This window comes from Lissotriton helveticus, chromosome 5_1 (genome assembly GCF_964261635.1).
Source record: "Lissotriton helveticus chromosome 5_1, aLisHel1.1, whole genome shotgun sequence".
Lineage (NCBI taxonomy): Eukaryota > Metazoa > Chordata > Amphibia > Caudata > Salamandridae > Lissotriton > Lissotriton helveticus.
In genome coordinates this window covers 74,331,482-74,351,383 of record NC_136065.1, presented here as the reverse complement: position 1 = coordinate 74,351,383, position 19,902 = coordinate 74,331,482, and the positions used below count along the sequence as shown (strand labels likewise).

The window sequence follows — 19,902 nt, the reverse complement described above, 5'->3', positions numbered from 1 at the left end:
TCTGTTTAATATTTCCATCCCTTATTCTATTCCTCTTCTTTTTTCTGGAAGTCTCTCTGACTCCTTAGATCTACCCACCCCCAACCATGGTCTCTACGATCTTATGCTTGCTTTAGCTTTCCAACATATCTCTCTCAACTGGAAAACCCTCACAAAACTATCTGTACAACATTGGTGGAATAGTCTTTGCCAATTTCATCGACTTGACACTGCTTTCGCCTCTGACTGTAAACCAATGATTAATAGAGATCTTTTTGGCTACTCCTTACTAATTATTTACATCAACTAGTCCTAACAGATAAATCTCGTTTAAATTCTGAAAATTTTAAACCTCCTTGAATACTCGTTTTCTCTGTTCTCAATTTTTAACCCCTGTTGGCTTATTGTATAGAATTAATTAATTAAGAAATTCATTCACATTCCTTTGTAATATGCACTACCCTAATATGCAAATGTGTAAAACTCTTTCTTCTCATTCCCCCTCTTTCCTTCCCCCTTCTTCCCTCCTCATTCCCAATAAAATTTAAAATAGCTTTGATTGTTTAATTATACTAGCCAACTCTTTGTTATACTCCTATTAGTTATATTTAATTCTGTATTGCTGTTTTTTTAGGTCTCGCCTACGCAGTGCGCATACACTGCATAGGAGACCTTTAGCCATCATGCAGCTGTTTTTCCAAGCAGATACTGTGGCGGCATACGCCTTGTGGGAGTGCGTAACGGCGCGCCACAAGCACGAGTATGTGCTTTGAAAAAGAGCACACTGGGCGATCACTTTCATGGTCGCGTCACTTTCACGGCCGCGCGACCAATGCTTGTTCCTCTGGTGTTTGGGCACTACTTGGTCCTTTGTTGCACATTGCAGCAGTCTTTTCGTGGTTTCCACAACGCCCGTTTTATGGACGCCGCGCTTTCTTCCCACTAAAGTTAGGCTCTCGGTTTTGTTTTACAAGAGCAGTCCCTCCCTTTACTTTAACACAACAGATAAACTAATAGCACACAGATGCACTTCTCAGCCCATGCCGACCCTTCTTGATTTAATTTGAAACCTGCTGCTTTTTATCGGTGTAAGTTGACTGCGCCTTTCTGTGTCGGTGTAAGATGACCACCCCCAAGGGCTAATTTCTATTTGTTGCTTCTAAACGTCCCTTTCAATGGCAGGTGCGTCAGACTCCAGGCAGCGTCTCCCTCCCCGGACTCTGCCACCGTCGTGGGCTTGTTGTGTCTGCACCTGTAATAAGCGATTGATGTATACAGTAAAATGCATATAGCAATCATTTGGCCAACATACCTCCAGCAATGAGTTGTGCACAGGGGCTGTTTCTTTGTTAAAGTACTATGCTGTGAAGTATGCCTGGAAGTTTAGGGTGGGGACGAGGTTCTAAGTGACCCTTCGGCACACCTGCAGTTAAATCTAGTCCGTCGGTATGTCCTACAAGTCTGTGCACCTCTACTGACTAGTTTGAACCATTAAATGACTTCAAAACGGGAACGCTTTAACCGCATGCGCGCTAGCGGGTTTTCCCGCTGCGCGCTGGATTTTTAAAAAACCCACGTTACGTGACAAAGCCAGCTCGTCATGCGCGTAGCGCAGGTAACGCCCATGACGAGCTGGCTTTGTCATCCGCGCTGATGGGGTTAATGGATTGTGCATGGATTAATAAAGGCGACGCACAAGAAGGTGGGTTGGTAACCTCGACAGTATGTGTGAGTGCATCCTGTAATAAATATCACATTTATTTCAGCAATGGCACGTCAATGAGTCACGCAGCTCCTTCTTTACACCAAGAAGTGAAATAAATGCAATATCGGGATTCCTGCTGCTGAATATACTGTGAACGGGCTCATATTTTTATATTGATTCTCATCCGTTCGGTCTGCCTGAACATTGAAAATTTGGAGTTTTTTTTAAGCGCTGCATTCCGCAATGAGGTTGCTTCAGAGTGCTGTAGAGTGCATGTTTACTGTGCAGGGTTACAGTCTAAGGGATATTGCCTTCAGATGAACCATGAGATAACGGTCTATGCTCAAATGTTCTTTGTAGTAACTGTAGTGATTGGGTCCCTCACACAGGGTCATTGTTTATAAAGTATATATAATGTGACACACACATTAATTAATGTTTAGGATCTCCCATTCTTTGATATTCTTTTATTGCATTTTGTGGTATTTAATGTGATAGTTATTTACATGGATGTGGATTACTCCACATACCTTAGAATATGTAAAGTGTTTGGTTATATTAAATATGACGTACATTTCAATTAAAGTGCCTGACGTCATATACTTTAAAAGACTATTTTTAAGTTGTCAAGCTATGGAAAAGCAAACGTTAATGGTCTGAATCAAACATTTTATCGTTCCTTTCAGATTTATTGTAAGTGATGCATCTCCTTGGCCTGACTTCGACTAGGGTCCCCGGCTCTATATGTGCCTCTCTGCACTTGCTCTTCTGTTTCAAGCCCCTACTCCCACCACCACAACACCTGCATGATAAAATCTAAGAATTAAAGTAGATAAAGGAAAACATGCTAGAAATATAAACAAGCATAGCCAATAGGTCTCGCCTTTGGGGCCGTATAAGTGTTTAGTCATGCAACAGATGTTTTTGTACCAAGGATATTGGGGCATATGACGGTAATTTCCATTTTGCGATTCCCAAATAGCGATTTTTAAGGAATCGCTATTTGAGAATAGCAAAATGGAATGTAGGTAAAAATTTGCAATTTTTTAGCAAATCTGTAACATTCCTTAATTGCGATTCGCAAATTGCGAATCGCAATTAAGGAATGAGTGTCCCATTCATTCCTATGGGCTAAGAGGCCCATAGGAATGAATAGGGATACATTCTCAAATTGCGATTTTCTATGAGAAAATCGCAATTTGAGAATCGCAATTCCAAGGGTGCCAGGGTGTCCAAAGGACACCTGTTGCACCCCTGGAATGTGCCTCTAAGTACACGTGGCGCACAGACATGCCCTAAGGGCATGTCTGTGCGCCACATGGCACTTTACATTTTTTTTAAAAGTGTATTTTGAAACCAAATCGCAAAATACCATCTACTTGAAGTAGGTGGTATTTTGCGATTCCTTAAGACAAAATCGCATTTTAAAATGCACTCCTACATAGCATTTAAGGATTCGCAAAATTGCGATTCCTTAAATGCTTGAGCAAAATAAGGAATCACAATTTTTGCGATTCCTTATTTTGCTAATGTGCACCTACATACCAAAGCACCATTTGCGATTCGCAAACGCCGGAATTCTGCAAATTCCGGCATTTGCGAATCGCAAATGCCTACCTACATATGCCCTATTGTGCTGCATAACTAAATACTTATAAGGTCCCAAAGGCGAGACTTATTGGCTATGCCAATGCTTGTTGTATATTTTGTTAACTTTCAATAAAGTTTGCTGATTGCTGCGGGTCTTTCATCAAACCATTAATTCAGCAGCTAAGAAGCTCACCTCACTTGAAGACAAAGCCCTGCTGTCTAAGATCACACGCTTGGATGACAATCGGCACATACGGTCTCCTAAAACCACAACCATATCTCGAAGAAATGTTGGGTTAAAGCAGAACTCCAGCTGCTGAATGTCTGCTGGGCAGGTTCCCAACACAAAGCAACGCTCCCGTCTGGCTGAGAAAAACCACGGACTTTGCATGGCGGCCGTGCCAGTACACAAAGGGAGATATATCCATACTGTTTGCACCTGCCTCCATTACACAAAGGGCCCCTGAAACATCCTTTTATAGGGGACGAAATCCGCACTTGTCGCCGGGCAATCGGTGCCTGTTTACAAGGAGAGAACTTTGTGCTCTGTGGGGAATTCTTGACATTTATGAGACTGCAGGAAACAAAACTGGCCAAACAGGACCTGCAGGAAGCGGTTACTATTGTAAAGTCAAAGCACTGACTGCACTTTGCTCACCTAAATGCACGAGCTCTCTTGCTTGGTGTGCCCCCATAAATGCACCGATCTCTCTTGCTTGGTGTGCCCCCATAAATGCACCGAGCTCTCTTGCTTGGCGTGCCCCCATAAATGACTGAGCTCTCTTGCTTGGTGTGCCCGCATAAATGCACTGAGCTCTCTTGCTTGGCATGCCCCCATAAATGCACCGAGCTCTCTTGCTTGGTGTGCCCCCATAAATGCACTGCGCTCTCTTGCTTGTCGTGCCCCCATAAATGCACCGAGCTCTCTTGCTTGGTGGCCCCCATAAATGCATTGAGCTCTCTTGCTTGTCGTGCCCCCATAAATGCACCGAGCTCTCTTGCTTGGTGGCCCCCATAAATGCACTGCGCTCTCTTGCTTGTCGTGCCCCCATAAATGCACCGAGCTCTCTTGCTTGGTGGCCCCCATAAATGCACTGAGCTCCCTTGCTTGGTGTGCCCCCATAAATGCACTGCGCTCTCTTGCTTGTCGTGCCCCCATAAATGCACCGAGCTCTCTTGCTTGGTGGCCCCCATAAATGCACTGAGCTCTCTTGCTTGGTGTGCCCCCATAAGTGCACCGAGCTCTCTTGCTTGGTGTGCCCCCCATAAATGCACCTTGCTCTCTTGCTTGGTGTGCCCCCATAAATGCACTGAGCTCTCTTGCTTGGTGTGCCCCCATAAATGCACTGCGCTCTCTTGCTTGTCGTGCCCCCATAAATGCACCGAGCTCTCTTGCTTGGTGTGCCCCCATAAATGCACTGAGCTCTCTTGCTTGGTGTGCCCCCATAAATGCACTGCGCTCTCTTGCTTGTTGTGCCCCCATAAATGCACCGAGCTCTCTTGCTTGGTGTGCCCCCATAAATGCACTGAGCTCTCTTGCTTGGTGTGCCCCCATAAATGCACCGAGCTCTCTTGCTTGGTGTGCCCCCATAAATGCACTGAGCTCTCTTGCTTGGTGTGCCCCTATAAATGCACCGAGCTCTCTTGCTTGGTGTCCCCCATAAATGCACCGAGCTCTCTTGCTTGGTGTGCCCCCATGAATGCACCGAGCTCTCTTGCTTGGTGTGCCCATCCCCATAAATGCATTGAGCTCTCTTGCTTGGCGTGCCCCCATAAATGCACTGAGCTCTCTTGCTTGGTGAGCCCCCATAAATGCACCGAGCTCTCTTGCTTGGTGTCCCCGATAAATGCACTGAGCTCTCTTGCTTGGTGTGCCCCCATAAATGCACCGAGCTCTCTTGCTTGGTGTGCCCCCATAAATGCACCTAGCTCTCTTGCTTGGTGTGCCCCCATAAATGCACCGAGCTCTCTTGCTTGGTGTGCCCCCCATAAATGCACTGTGCTCCCCCCATAAATGCACCGAGCTCTCTTGCTTGGTGTGCCCCCATAAATGCACCGAGCTCTCTTGCTTGGCGAGCCCCCATAAATGCACTGCGCTCTCTTGCTTGTCGTGCCCCCATAAATGCACCGAGCTCTCTTGCTTGGTGTGCCCCCATAAATACACTGAGCTCTCTTGCTTGGCGTGCCCCCATAAATGCACCGAGCTCTCTTGCTTGGTGTGCCCCCATAAATGCACCGAGCTCTCTTGCTTGGTGTGCCCCCATAAATGACTGAGCTCTCTTACTTGGTGTGCCCCCATAAATGAACTGAGCTCTCTTGCTTGGTTTGCCCCCATAAATGCACCGAGCTCTCTTGCTTGGTGTGCCCCCATAAATGCACCGAGCTCTCTTGCTTGGTGTGCCCCCATGAATGCACCGAGCTCTCTTGCTTGGTGTGCCCCCATAAATGCACCGAGCTCTCTTGCTTGGTGTGCCCCCATAAATGACTGAGCTCCCTTGCTTGGTGTGCCCCCATAAATGCACTGAGCTCTCTTGCCTGGTGTGCCCCCATAAATGCACCGAGCTCTCTAGCTTGGTGTGCCCCCATGCCATGACTCACTCGAACCCCACTCGCCTTCTGTTCATTCTGCCCCACCACAGCAATCCTGTTCATGGCGCCAAGCATTCACAGTCAGTGTCTTCTGTCGGCACGAGCAGCCACCACCTTACAATGCACTAAGCACCTTTTTCTGTGAATGTGCACGATGCCCCTCCTGCAGCTTAGTACATTCCATCGTGTAGCATTCACCACCTCTGCTAACGCACTAAGGGGCAGATTTACAACTTCTGGCGCATCACTGCTAGTCAGCAGGGATGCGCCAGAAGAGTTGCGACTCATCTGCCCACCCGTGCGCCACCACTGGCGCACGGATGAGCAGATGCATGTCGCATCCCCCAGCGGAAAGGCGGCGCATTGCTGGAGTCACATAGCAAGCGCGATGCAGCTCCAGCAAGGCTCGGGGTCCCCTATTCCTAACATGCTGCGTCAATCCATACGCTTGCTTCAAGCAGGCGCAGGGTTTTGATGCAACATGGCCGTAAAAGTGACTGAGTGAAATCCTATAGATTTCACTCAGCCACTTTTCGGAGGCGTTCCTGCGCCAGAACGCCCCCGTGCGCCGGAACGCCTATATGTGGCGCTGGCTTTGCGCCACCGCTGCATCACAAAAGTGACACAACGGCGGCGCACATGTGGCATACAGGGCTTGTTGAGTCAGGTGTGGAGTCAGTCCTGCTGAGGCACCGCAAAGGGGCATTGCGCTTTTAACTCAATCTTCCATTGAGCCATCACTCTGTCTTTCTGAGCTTAGTAACCGCCATTGCTGAGCTTTTCATTTCTCTGGCTATTGCACTTAACACTTTAACCTGACATTTGCACTGTAGTAGCCAGCGACCTCCTTACTCAGCGAGCCAAGTCGGCTGCCTGCATTCATCCAATATACCTCAGCACGGCCGCTTCTATCAACACTGAGGGCCGGTCCAGATCACGGTGGACGGATTACTCCTTCACAACGGTGACTGATACCCCATCCGCTGAAATATAAATCCCATGGGATATAATCTTTACTTAGTGAAGCGTCAGGAACACAGAGACAACTGCTGTCAGCAGGACCCCTACACCAATTAAATAATAATGTTTCTTTCAGCCTCTGTTTTTAACTTGTGTGTTGACTGTAGTCAGCTCTTTTACCAAGTGAACTATCAAGAACACGGAGACTGATGTTTTATCACAATCTTAAGTAACAGGTGCTTTGTGTTTTGTGGTTCAACTTATCTTTTAATTCTAAGTTTTATTTAAAAGGAACAATAAAGCTAGTCATTCATTCATTTGTCCTCTGTGGAGTTATGATCCAATGAGACCCACAGTGGGCTCCACTTTAACCAGCTAATTTAAAAGATTTTGTTCTAGGTTAAAAATATTATGTATTTTCTAGTTACATTACTGCCTTTCTTATTTACTTTTTTACTATAACTTATTTTTTATCAAAGAACATTACTGGTCTTTTGATTAAATGTTTTTGTCTTCCTATTTGTAAGGGGAGATGTGTTGTCTTTTAATTTAGCTTCTGAGAGCCCTGGGGTGTGTGTGTTCTCAAGTTCGTCACTTGAAGAGGGCCCTCGCAGGGCACAGGCCTGGGCACTCACGGAAGGAAGAAATAAATTTCCCTTCACACAGCACTTTCTGCTACAGACCAGAGTGGGTGTCAGCACTTCACACAGGACAGAGCACTTTCCTGCTGCAGACCAGAGTGGGTGTCAGCCCTTCACACAGGACAGAGCACTTTCCTGCTGCAGACCAGAGTGGGTGTCAGCCCTTCACACAGCACTTTCTGCTACAGACCAGAGTGGGTGTCAGCACTTCACACAGGACAGAGCACTTTCCCTGCTGCAGACCAGAGTGGGTGTCAGCACTTCACACAGGACAGAGCACTTTCCTGCTGCAGACCAGAGAGGGTGTCAGCACTTCACACAGGACAGAGCACTTTCCTGCTGCAGACCGGAGAGGGTGTCAGCACTTCACACAGGACAGAGCACTTTCCTGCTGCAGACCAGAGTGGATGTCAGCACTTCACACAGGACAGAGCACTTTCCTGCTGCAGACCAGAGAGGGTGTCAGCACTTCACACAGGACAGAGCACTTTCCTGCTGCAGACCAGAGAGGGTGTCAGCACTTCACACAGGACAGAGCACTTTCCTGCTGCAGACCAAAGTGGGTGTTAGCACTTCACACAGGACAGAGCACTTTCCTGCTGCAGACCAGAGTGGGCGTCGGCACTTCACACAGGACAGAGCACTTTCCTGCTGCAGACCAGAGTGGGTGTCAGCACTTCACACAGGACAGAGCACTTTCCTGCTGCAGACCAGAGAGGGTGTCAGCACTTCACACAGGACAGAGCACTTTCCTGCTGCAGACCAAAGTGGGTGTTAGCACTTCACACAGGACAGAGCACTTTCTGCTGCAGACCAGAGTGGATGTCAGCACTTCACACAGGACAGAGCACTTTCCCTGCTGCAGACCAGAGTGGGCGTCAGCACTTCACACAGGACAGAGCACTTTCCTGCTGCAGACCAGTGTAGGTGTCAGCACTTCACAGAGCACTTTCTGCTGCAGACCAGAGTGTGTCAGCACTTCACACAGGACAGAGCACTTTCCTGCTCAAGCCCAGTGGGTGTCAGCACTTCACGCAGGACAGAGCACGTTCCTGCTGCAGACCAGAGTGGGTATCAGCCCTTCACACAGCACTTTCTGCTACAGACCAGAGTGGGTGTCAGCACTTCACACAGGACAGAGCACTTTCCCGACTGCAGACCAGAGTGGGCGTCAGCACTTCACACAGGACAGAGCACTTTCCCTGCTGCAGACCAGAGTGGGCGTCAGCACTTCACACAGGACAGAGCACTTTCCTGCTGCTGACCAGAGTTAGGATAAGGTCTGTCCCAACCGGGCAACAGAAGCTTAGTGTAGAACCACCACCCCCGGGTGGTGAGGGGTGTAAGTTCAGGCTCCTACGGCAGGGTGAGGAGGGAGTCCAGGCCGGGGGGGACGACAGAATCCCACCAACCCAGAATAAATGAAGTCTCAAAACAGATACATTCAAATGAATATGCAAAGCACCTGAACATGGAAGGATTTCCAAAGGGAATTACAATTCTGAGGTAAATATGTTGAGTCAGGATTTCCCCCGGTTGTTGCAGATCTACGCCTTACACGAAAAGCTCTTGAAATGAATGGATACTCACTTTTGGTGAAGCTGGCAATGAGCGATAAAGGAGAAGAACAGGAACCCAGACCCTCCGCCAAAAAATATAAAACCAACCAATGAATAAAAAAACAATCAGTGCCGGATTCAGGCGTTGGCGCGCTGGGGAAAGGTGCAAACTTTGAGAAAAAACTGACCTTACCTACAAAACTTCTTTTAACGTCTTTTTGTTCCAGGCCACCGGTGCCTCTTATTTACTTCCAGGCGCTGCATGGACGACGCTGCTCCTTGCTAAGTAACTCCTTATATTAATAGCGCTTAGAGGAGAGCAGAGGGAAACGATGGTTCTCTCAGGGCGCTTCCTTTTAAAGGCGGCTAGAAGTTTGAGGTGCGAGTGATAGAAATAGTGGTTGCACTTTCACCCTTGAGGCACCTTCCGCGAATAACAAGTCCTACCAGTGACTTACTGGCTGTGACGGTAAGGAGTGAGCATTCCTTGCGTGCTCCCTCAGTGTCACACCCTCCAGGCACGTGAGCACGCACCAGCAGCAGTGTACCTGTCTCGGGGTATGCCACACCCACTGGGCACACATCATCAGCTGTGTACCTACCCTAGGGTACGCAACAGCCAGCAAGAACACACCAGCAGCAGTGTACCTGTCCCATACGCCACACCCTTGAGGCACCTTCCGCGAATAACAAGTCCTACCAGTGACTTACTGGCTGTGACGGTAAGGAGTGAGCATTCCTCGCGTGCTCCCTCAGTGTCACACCCTCCAGGCACGTGAGCACGCACCAGCAGCAGTGTACCTGTCTCGGGGTATGCCACACCCACTGGGCACACATCATCAGCTGTGTACCTGCCCTAGGGTACGCAACAGCCAGCAAGAACACACCAGCAGCAGTGTACCTGTCCCATACGCCACACCCTTGAGGCACCTTCCGCGAATAACAAGTCCTACCAGTGACTTACTGGCTGTGACGGTAAGGAGTGAGCATTCCTCGCGTGCTCCCTCAGTGTCACACCCTCCAGGCACGTGAGCACGCACCAGCAGCAGTGTACCTGTCTCGGGGTATGCCACACCCACTGGGCACACATCATCAGCTGTGTACCTGCCCTAGGGTACGCAACAGCCAGCAAGAACACACCAGCAGCAGTGTACCTGTCCCATACGCCACACCCTTGAGGCACCTTCCGCGAATAACAAGTCCTACCAGTGACTTACTGGCTGTGACGGTAAGGAGTGAGCATTCCTCGCGTGCTCCCTCAGTGTCACACCCTCCAGGCACGTGAGCACGCACCAGCAGCAGTGTACCTGTCTCGGGGTATGCCACACCCACTGGGCACACATCATCAGCTGTGTACCTGCCCTAGGGTACGCAACAGCCAGCAAGAACACACCAGCAGCAGTGTACCTGTCCCATACGCCACACCCTTGAGGCACCTTCCGCGAATAACAAGTCCTACCAGTGACTTACTGGCTGTGACGGTAAGGAGTGAGCATTCCTCGCGTGCTCCCTCAGTGTCACACCCTCCAGGCACGTGAGCACGCACCAGCAGCAGTGTACCTGTCTCGGGGTATGCCACACCCACTGGGCACACATCATCAGCTGTGTACCTGCCCTAGGGTACGCAACAGCCAGCAAGAACACACCAGCAGCAGTGTACCTGTCCCATACGCCACACCCTTGAGGCACCTTCCGCGAATAACAAGTCCTACCAGTGACTTACTGGCTGTGACGGAAAGGAGTGAGCATTCCTCGCGTGCTCCCTCAGTGTCACACCCTCCAGGCACGTGAGCACGCACCAGCAGCAGTGTACCTGTCTCGGGGTATGCCACACCCACTGGGCACACATCATCAGCTGTGTACCTGCCCTAGGGTACGCAACAGCCAGCAAGAACACACCAGCAGCAGTGTACCTGTCCCATACGCCACACCCTCCAGGCACCTGAGTACACACTAGCAGCAGTGTACCTGTCCCATACGCCACACCCAGCAGGCACACAGCAGAAGCAGTGTACCTGTCCTGGGGTACGTCACACCCTCGCACCTGAGCACACACCAGCAGCAGTGTACCTGTCCCATACGCCACACCCAGCAGGCACACATAAGCAGCAGTGTACCTGTCCCGGGGTACGTCACACCCTCCTGGCACCTGAGCACACACCACCAGCAGCGTACCTGTCCCATACGCCACACCCAGCAGGCACACAGCAGCAGCAGTGTACCTGTCCCATACGCCACACCCAGCAGACACACAGCAGCAGCAGCAGTGTACCTATCCCGCGGTACGTCACACCCTCCTGGCACCTGAGCACACACCAGCAGCAGTGTACCTGTCCTATACGCCACACCCAGCAGGCACACATCAGCAGCAGTGTACCTGTCCCGGGGTACGTCACACCCTCCTGGCACCTGAGCACACGCCAGCAGCAGTGTACCTGTCCCATACGCCACACCCAACAGGCACACATCAGCAGCAGTGTACCTGTCCGATACGCCACACCCAGCAGGCACACACCAGCAGCAGTGAACCTGTCCCATACGCCACACCCAACAGGCACACATCAGCAGCAGTGTACCTGTCCGATACGCCACACCCAGCAGGCACACATCAGCAGCAGTGTACCTGTCCCGGGGTACGTCACACCCTCCTGGCAGCTGAGCACACACCAGCAGCAGTGTACCTGTCCCATACGCCACACCCAGCAGGCACACATCAGCAGCAGTGTACCTGTCCCGGGGTACGTCACACCCTCCTGGCACACAGCAGCAGCAGTGTACCTGTCCCATACGCCACACCCAGCAGGCACACAGCAGCAGCAGTGTACCTTTCCCGCTGTACGTCACACCCTCCTGGCACACAGCAGCAGCAGTGTACCTGACCCATACGCCACACCCTCCTGGCACACACCAGCAGCAGTGTACCTGTCCCGGGGTACGTCACACCCTCCAGGCACACAGCAGCAGTGTACCTGTCCTGAGGTACGTCACACCCTCCAGGCACACACCAGCACTGCAGCAGTTTACCTGTCCCATACGCCACACCCTCCTGGCACACACCAGCAGCAGTGTACCTGTCCCGGGGTACGTCACACCCTCCTGGCACCTGAGCACACTTCAGCAGCAGCAGGCCCGACTCTAGAATTGTTTCTTTGGGTGGGCCCTAAAGAAGCATGGGTGGGCCATGGAGGTGAGTGGGTGCGGGCCAAAAAACAACAAAGTGTTTCACAGATTTGATATTTTAGGTACTGACATCTGTCCGCTTTTGACATTTTTAGCACAATAATCAGCACCCAAAGAGCTACATACTTCGCTTTCTTTGGTGTGTTTCTGGCTTTGGGGAAGGGGTTGGACGCTGCTTGTCGAATCTTTAAGATGCAGAATGTTAAGCCCGCAACATGCTCCTGGTCACGTGCAGCAGCAGCGATGTTTCTGCTGCCATACAAAGCCACTTTACGGCTTGTCGTGTTTTTAAAAAACGTTGGCAGCTTTTTACTTTGCAAAGCATTGAAGTTTAAAAATACGATACAACAAGCTCAGAATCATAATTCAGTTTTCAGGACATATATATGCTGGTCATTTGTGCATCATGGCAGCTAATACACTCTACTGACTTCACCCCTCTCCCAGGCTTGAAAGTATCCTATGGCCATGGTTGGTAATCATTAAAATAAACGATGAGGGTGAGTCCACGCGGCTGCACACCCTGTAAAACATTACAGTGAAAAACACTTGTTTTTTGTTCCGAATGGCCTTGAGTGGGCCAGGGTATTCCTTGGGTGGGCCTGGCCCACCCTTTAGAACCGGCCCTGAGTAGCAGTGTTTTTTTTTTTTTACATTTTTTTTTATCCTCATTCTGCAATAGTGTGTATACAGAGTTTTCAGGGACCCGCTTCTCTGTTTTCTGGTCCTTCACGGCCCCTTTCTTTAATCCGAGGGTTGGATGTGATTTCGGGGAGTCTCCCTGTGTGCGTATTCAGAGTGGGGTCCCCTTATTTCCATAACACCTTCAATAAATCTTTCCATTCTAGGGGAACTGACCACCCTGGTCACTCGCACAAGCATTTAGCTTGTAAATTTATTGCCATCGCATAATCATTGGATATAGCCCATTGCATGTTATATACATAGGAAACAGCATTTAGTTTGCAAACTGAGAATCCTCCCATATGTCCCAGAAGTTGTACTTCCTACTAGGTTTCCCTTTTCTGCCCATCTTATTTACTCTGTTTACAGAGGCAACCCATTCTATGTGTATAGGAGGAACCGGTCTTATCCACTTAATACAGAGTTCCTTCCGTGCCAGCAAAATCAACAAAAACAAAAGATTCTCTTCATTTTTTGTAAAGTTTGTTACCCCTTCCTGCGCCTTAACCCCAAAAATAACAAGGTCTATACTTACATTTGTCGTTTTTCTTAGTACTATGTCTAGGATTTTACTCACTTCCTGCCAGAAGACGTCGAGCTGGGGGCACTGCCAAAACATATGTACATCGTCTGCTCTCGGTAAGTAGCAGTAGTACCTATCCTGGGGCACGCAGGCAAGAGTACGTACACCCACCAGGCACACATGAACAGCAGTGTACCTGTCCCGGGTAGGTCACACCCAGCAGGAACGCATCAGCAATACAGTATCTGCCCCAGGGTACCTAAATCAGCAAGAACACTCCAGCAGCAGAGTACCTGGCACAGGGTACGTCACACCCACCGGGCACACAGCAGCAGTGTACCCGCCCCAGGGTACATCATAACCACCGGGCACACATCAGCAGCTGTGTACCTGCTCCGGGGTACGTCACACCTAGCAGGCACACACAAGCAACAGTGTACCTGTCCCAGGGAACTTCACACCTACCAGGCACACAAGAGCAGCAGTGTACCTGTCCTAGAGTATGTCACACCCACCGGGTACACACCAACAGCAGTGTACCTCTCCTCTGTACATCACACCCTGCAGGCACACATCAGCAGCAGTGTACCTGTCCCGGGGTACGTCACACCCACAAGGCACAGGTCAGCAGCAGCAGTACATCTGTCCCAGGGTACATCACACCCTCCAAGCACGCAGGCACACAGCAGCAGCAGTATGCCTGTCCCAGAGTACGTCACACCCAGTAGGCACACAGCAACAGCAGTGTACCTGTCCCGGGGTACGTCACACCCTGCAGGCACACAGCAGCAGTGAACCTGTCCCAGGGTACGTCACACCCTGCAGGCACAGATCAGCAGCAGTGAACCTGTCCCAGAGTACGTCACACCCTGCAGGCACACAGCAGCAGCAGTGAACCTGTCCCAGGGTACGTCACACCCTGCAGGCACAGATCAGCAGCAGTGTACCTGTCCCAGGGTATGTCACACCCTGCAGGCACACAGCAGCAGCAGTGAACCTGTCCCAGGGTACGTCACACCCTGCAGGCACACAGCAGCAGCAGTGAACCTGTCCCAGGTTACGTCACACCCTGCAGGCACAGATCAGCAGCGGTGTACCTGTCCTGGGGTACGTCACACCCTGCAGGCACACAGCAGCAGCAGTGAACCTGTCCCAGGGTACGTCACACCCTGTAGGCACAGATCAGCAGCGGTGAACCTGTCCCAGGGTACGTCACACCCTGCAGGCACACAGCAGCAGCAGTGAACCTGTCCCAGGGTACGTCACACCCTGTAGGCACAGATCAGCAGCGGTGAACCTGTCCCGGGGTACGTCACACCCTGCAGGCACACAGCAGCAGTGTACCTGTCCCTGGGTACGTCACACCCTGCAGGCACAAATCAGCAGCAGTGAACCTGTCTCAGGGTACGTCACACCCTGCAGGCACAGATCAGCAGCGGTGAACCTGTCCCAGGGTACGTCACACCCTGCAGGCACACAGCAGCAGCAGTGAACCTGTCCCAGGGTACGTCACACCCTGCAGGCACAGATCAGCAGCGGTGAACCTGTCCCAGGGTACGTCACACCCTGCAGGCACACAGCAGCAGCAGTGAACCTGTCCTAGGGTACGTCACACCCTGCAGGCACACAGCAGGAGCAGTGTGCCAGTCCTGGGGTACGTCACACCCTGCAGGCACACAGCAGCAGTGAACCTGTCCCAGGGTATGTCACACCCTGCAGGCACAGATCAGCAGCGGTGAACCTGTCCCAGGGTACGTCACACCCTGCAGGCACACAGCAGCAGCAGTGAACCTGTCCCAGGGTACGTCACACCCTGTAGGCACAGATCAGCAGCGGTGAACTTGTCCCAGGGTACGTCACACCCTGCAGGCACACAGCAGCAGCAGTGTACCTGTCCCGGGGTACGTCACACCCTGCAGGCACACAGCAGCAGTGTACCTGTCCCGGGGTACGTCACACCCTGCAGGCACAGATCAGCAGCGGTGAACCTGTCCCAGGGTACGTCACATCCTGCAGGCACAGATCAGCAGCAGTGTACCTGTCCCAGGGTACGTCACACCCTGCAGGCACACAGCAGCAGCAGTGAACCTGTCCCAGGGTACGTCACACCCTGCAGGCACACAGCAGCAGCAGTGTACCTGTCCTGGGGTACGTCACACCCTGCAGGCACACAGCAGCAGTGAACCTGTCCCAGGGTACGTCACACCCTGCAGGCACAGATCAGCAGCGGTGAACCTGTCCCAGGGTACGTCACACCCTGCAGGCACACAGCAGCAGCAGTGAACCTGTCCCAGGGTACGTCACACCCTGCAGGCACAGATCAGCAGCGGTGAACCTGTCCCAGGGTACGTCACACCCTGCAGGCACACAGCAGCAGTGAACCTGTCCCAGGGTACGTCACACCCTGCAGGCACAGATCAGCAGCAGTGAACCTGTCCCAGGGTACGTCACACCCTGCAGGCACACAGCAGCAGCAGTGAACCTGTCCCAGGTTACGTCACACCCTGCAGGCACAGATCAGCAGCGGTGTACCTGTCCTGGGGTACGTCACACCCTGCAGGCACAGATCAGCAGCGGTGTACCTGTCCTGGGGTACGTCACACCCTGCAGGCACACAGCAGCAGTGTACCTGTCCCTGGGTACGTCACACCCTGCAGGCACAAATCAGCAGCAGTGAACCTGTCTCAGGGTACGTCACACCCTGCAGGCACAGATCAGCAGCGGTGAACCTGTCCCAGGGTACGTCACACCCTGCAGGCACACAGCAGCAGCAGTGAACCTGTCCCAGGGTACGTCACACCCTGCAGGCACAGATCAGCAGCGGTGAACCTGTCCCAGGGTACGTCACACCCTGCAGGCACACAGCAGCAGCAGTGAACCTGTCCTAGGGTACGTCACACCCTGCAGGCACACAGCAGCAGCAGTGTGCCAGTCCTGGGGTACGTCACACCCTGCAGGCACACAGCAGCAGTGAACCTGTCCCAGGGTATGTCACACCCTGCAGGCACAGATCAGCAGCGGTGAACCTGTCCCAGGGTACGTCACACCCTGCAGGCACACAGCAGCAGCAGTGAACCTGTCCCAGGGTACGTCACACCCTGTAGGCACAGATCAGCAGCGGTGAACTTGTCCCAGGGTACGTCACACCCTGCAGGCACACAGCAGCAGCAGTGTACCTGTCCCGGGGTACGTCACACCCTGCAGGCACACAGCAGCAGTGTACCTGTCCCGGGGTACGTCACACCCTGCAGGCACAGATCAGCAGCGGTGAACCTGTCCCAGGGTACGTCACATCCTGCAGGCACAGATCAGCAGCAGTGTACCTGTCCCAGGGTACGTCACACCCTGCAGGCACACAGCAGCAGCAGTGAACCTGTCCCAGGGTACGTCACACCCTGCAGGCACACAGCAGCAGCAGTGTACCTGTCCTGGGGTACGTCACACCCTGCAGGCACACAGCAGCAGTGAACCTGTCCCAGGGTACGTCACACCCTGCAGGCACAGATCAGCAGCGGTGAACCTGTCCCAGGGTACGTCACACACTGCAGGCACACAGCAGCAGCAGTGAACCTGTCCCAGGGTACGTCACACCCTGCAGGCACAGATCAGCAGCGGTGAACCTGTCCCAGGGTACGTCACACCCTGCAGGCACACAGCAGCAGCAGTGAACCTGTCCTAGGGTACGTCACACCCTGCAGGCACACAGCAGCAGCAGTGTGCCAGTCCTGGGGTACGTCACACCCTGCAGGCACACAGCAGCAGTGAACCTGTCCCAGGGTATGTCACACCCTGCAGGCACAGATCAGCAGCGGTGAACCTGTCCCAGGGTACGTCACACCCTGCAGGCACACAGCAGCAGCAGTGAACCTGTCCCAGGGTACGTCACACCCTGTAGGCACAGATCAGCAGCGGTGAACTTGTCCCAGGGTACGTCACACCCTGCAGGCACACAGCAGCAGCAGTGTACCTGTCCCGGGGTACGTCACACCCTGCAGGCACACAGCAGCAGTGTACCTGTCCCGGGGTACGTCACACCCTGCAGGCACAGATCAGCAGCGGTGAACCTGTCCCAGGGTACGTCACATCCTGCAGGCACAGATCAGCAGCAGTGTACCTGTCCCAGGGTACGTCACACCCTGCAGGCACACAGCAGCAGCAGTGAACCTGTCCCAGGGTACGTCACACCCTGCAGGCACACAGCAGCAGCAGTGTACCTGTCCTGGGGTACGTCACACCCTGCAGGCACACAGCAGCAGTGAACCTGTCCCAGGGTACGTCACACCCTGCAGGCACAGATCAGCAGCGGTGAACCTGTCCCAGGGTACGTCACACACTGCAGGCACACAGCAGCAGCAGTGAACCTGTCCCAGGGTACGTCACACCCTGCAGGCACAGATCAGCAGCGGTGAACCTGTCCCAGGGTACGTCACACCCTGCAGGCACACAGCAGCAGCAGTGAACCTGTCCCAGGGTACGTCACACCCTGCAGGCACAGATCAGCAGCGGTGAACCTGTCCCAGGGTACGTCACACCCTGCAGGCACACAGCAGCAGCAGTGTAGCTGTCCCGGGGTACGTCACACCCTGCAGGCACACAGAAGAAGTGTACCGGTCCCGGGGTACGTCACACCCTGCAGGCACACAGCAGAAGCAGTGAACCTGTCCCAGGGTACGTCACACCCTGCAGGCACTGATCAGCAGCGGTGTACCTTTCCCGGGGTACATCACATCCACCAGGCATGCTGGCACACAGCAGCAGCAATGAACCTGCCCCCTCTTATGTTTGCTGCTTCCCCCTTCACATCTCCATCCTGCTTGATATAAATATTTATTTACTGGAAAAAACATAGGTTTCAAGGGCGTTATAGTTAGAAATTAGCATTTAAAAAACCTTGGAAAACCTTAGAAATTCACTGAAAAAAACACAGGTTTCAGGGACGTTATAGTTAGTTGGACATTACACTCGTACAAAACCATAGAAATTCGGCCGTTATAGTTAGTTGAGCTAACTATAACTCGCCCCCCCGCAATGCAGTGGGGCTGACATCACATATTACATCACCAATGACATGGTCAGTGACATCACTGATGACATCACCGATGACATCTCAAATGACATCACTGATGACATCACCGATGACATCTCAAATGACATCACTGATTACATCATCCACGTGATAATCTGATGCACCTCCTCACACCCTAATATAACCTTTCATACACCAACTCTAAAATACAGACTACCATTTTCGAAACCAAAGACACACCAATACCAGATACTACATACCCAATCACTGATTCCTAGGTCTACACACACAACTACTCATTCACCCATACAGTAACTCATATATGCAGTCACTCATCAATACAGCACTATCCTATGCACTGATACACCTATACAGACACTCACACACTGCCACTGACCCACAGAGTTACTCACACACATAGTCAGGCATGCAAAGAATCAATCACACTCCCATTTACTCACCTACATAATTATACACACACCACCTCACTTATTCATACATATACTAAGACAAATGTACTCTCTCATACAATCACTGATACAAGCACACACTCACCATACAGCCACTCTCACAATCACTCACTCTCACATAGTTATTTATATAGTCCAACACTCACATATACTGCCTTTCACATATGTCGTAACTCACACATGTACCACTGAGACATCTAAACACTCACCAACACACCCATGCACACACTCACCCACCCATACAGCCCTTCACAGATACATTCAAATGAAAATGCAAAGCACCTGAACATGGAAGGATTTCCAAAGGGAATTACAATTCTGAGGTAAATATGTTGAGTCAGGATTTCCCCCGGTTGTTGAAGATCTACTCCTTACACGAAAAGCTCTTGAAATGAATGGATACTCACTTTTGGTGAAGCTGGCAATGAGCGATAAAGGAGAAGAACAGGAACCCAGACCCTCCGCCAAAAAATATAAAACCAACCAATGAATAAAAAAACAATCAGTGCCGGATTCAGGCGTTGGCGCGCTGGGGAAAGGTGCAAACTTTGAGAAAAAACTGACCTTACCTACAAAACTTCTTTTAACGTCTTTTTGTTCCAGGCCACCGGTGCCTCTTATTTACTTCCAGGCGCTGCATGGACGACGCTGCTCCTTGCTAAGTAACTCCTTATATTAATAGCGCTTAGAGGAGAGCAGAGGGAAACGATGGTTCTCCCAGGGCGCTTCCTTTCAAAGGCAGCTAGAAGTTAGAGGTGCGAGTGATAGAAATAGTAGTTGCACTTTCACCCCCTTGAGGCACCTTCCGCGAATAACACGTCCTACCAGTGACTTACTGGCTGTGACGGTAAGGAGTGAGCATTCCTGGCGTGCTCCCTCAGTGTCACACCCACCTGCACACACTTCAGTAGCAGCAGGCCCAACTCTAGAATATTTTTCTTTGGGTGGGCCCTAAAGAAGCATGGGTGGGCCATGAAGGTGAGTGGGTACTGGCCA

General features: G+C 51.7%; 1 protein-coding gene across 2 annotated transcripts in view; it reads right to left on the bottom strand.

Moving 5' to 3' along the window:
* LOC144754145 (flotillin-1-like) overlaps positions 1-19,672 on the bottom strand; it is a 229,764-nt gene extending 210,092 nt beyond the window's left edge. Inside the window, exon 1 of one of the 2 annotated variants that reach the window (XM_078641724.1) lies at positions 19,476-19,672. The gene's annotated coding sequence lies outside the window, so the exon portion shown is untranslated. Of the gene's footprint in view, positions 1-9,216; positions 9,472-19,475 lie in introns of those variants that run through there. The other variant, XM_078641725.1, reaches the window with a different exon arrangement.
* Between the last annotated feature and the right edge of the window lie 230 nt (positions 19,673-19,902).